The sequence below is a fragment of the Apis dorsata genome, unplaced genomic scaffold (assembly GCF_000469605.1).
Source record: "Apis dorsata unplaced genomic scaffold, Apis dorsata 1.3 scaffold_19, whole genome shotgun sequence".
Classification (NCBI taxonomy): domain Eukaryota; kingdom Metazoa; phylum Arthropoda; class Insecta; order Hymenoptera; family Apidae; genus Apis; species Apis dorsata.
The window spans coordinates 716,479-718,306 of record NW_006263321.1 but is presented as its reverse complement, the minus strand read 5'-3'; the positions used below and the strand labels follow the sequence as shown (position 1 = coordinate 718,306).

The following is a 1,828-nucleotide window of genomic DNA, read 5'->3' as shown; positions in this document are numbered from 1 at the left end:
ATATATATATATATATATTTTACACATCATTTTTCACGAAAATTACGTACCATGAATGTGCAGAGATTGAAACACGTGTAAGATCCAAAAAGAAAAAAATATCGATTTTTGTTGAAAAAAATAGGAATTAATTCAATAAATAGAATAATAACCTAAAAGCAACGTAAATCAGGAAACGATAACGAAGAAAATTTGTTGGCTGGCATGAAGAATCAGAAAAATAGGTCAATTTAAATAATACAAGGATTACACGTGCGTGAAAATTGCAAGGATGTTCTCGTATTCTAAGGTAGAATACATTTACAGATATACATTATACGATTCAAAGTATCTATTAAAACAGATTATAATTTATTTTACAGTAAAAAAATATACCATTAACTAATTTTTTCATAATTGAATAATTTAAATTAATAATTTAATAATTCGCTGATTATTGAGAAAGAAAAATTCTAACAAAATAAATCTACTATTAAGAAATGGAAAAAAAAATCAAGATAAAGAAATGAGATTAGATTAACAAATATTTTACAAAAAAAGAAAGACCGTACATAAAATGACGTTAAGAACATTTTTCACAATTTAAAAAAAAATTATCTCAATGAAAGAAGAGAAACATTTCCAAAAAAAATATATATATATATATATTTTATCCTTCGATCAAAACATCAATAATGCAAAATTAACAAAAAAAAATATCATAATCTGAAAATACCCCATCGTTAAAACATCGGTTTCCGATACATCAATCCTGATATAAATAACGATAAATAACGGCAAAAATAGGCAAACGTCCCGAATAATTTCAAGCTATAGCGTGTAACACCTGTGTCTCGATGTCTGGAACCGTGAGAGACCGAGAAGCTAGGAGTGGAGCCTGGTCAGAGTACGCAAAAGGAGGAGGCAAGTAGGTCACTAGGTGAGTCGTGCTAAACAGTGCACGGGAGTGTCCCGACATTGACCTATATGTCTACTTTGTGTGTGCACTTGCCTTCCCCTTCCGTGACCCCTCCACTCTTCCCTCGCTCACCTCACGGCTCTCCCTTTCGCCCGATCCCTCTTTTCCGCCCCGCCATCCCCTCCAGCGACGCGCTTTCCAGCCAATTGCATATAGGGAGTCCGCTTACACTCCGAGTGCAACTTTCTCCCCACCACCGCGACGCCACCCCGGCGCCGGACCGTCCCGTCACCCTGGAGCAGACGCGATCGATGCCCCGACGCGACCGACCACCACCGCCGCCACCAACTCGAGATCCTCCCCCTGTTTAAATGTCCATCACTTAGAGCTGGTGGTTTTCTTGGTTTCGATAGTTCAAACATGGATCGAAGATATGGGTTATGCGGTATAGGGAAACGGGGATTCGAGTATTTGAACGTCCAGGTTTTTGGCTTGGAAAGCTTGTCTTTTATCTTTAAGGATAATAGTTGTGAAATTGGTCGACGTAGGATGGACAAGATTTTGCTAACATTTTTAACATTATGGAGGTTATGATTCGAGGTTAGGTTTTTAGGTTAGGTTATTTTCGAAAAAATGGTAATTAAAAAATTATGTATTTTGATTCTAGATCTCTACGCTCTACGTCTCCAGGATGCTATCTGCTCCGGGAAAAAGTCGGTAGTGGAAAATTATCGATAGTTTCGATTAATAAATCATCGCGAGAAACCGTTTCGCTGTTGAAGCGAAATATAGATGCGCGCTCGTAGCCTTGCGGAAATATAAATAGCGAGGACGGTAGAAAAGGAGGAAAAAACTTGAAAGAGTCAGTCACACTCCACGTGTTTTTCTCACGACGTGTACCGAGCGGCCAACGTCGACGACGACGACGAC

The 1,828-nt window shown here is 38.1% G+C and overlaps 1 protein-coding gene across 1 annotated transcript in view; it reads right to left on the bottom strand.

The window, feature by feature from the left end:
- The window catches only part of LOC116185480, a 23,344-nt gene that overhangs the window by 13,212 nt on the left and 8,304 nt on the right, over window positions 1-1,828 (bottom strand). The gene's annotated exons all lie outside the window — the stretch shown is intronic.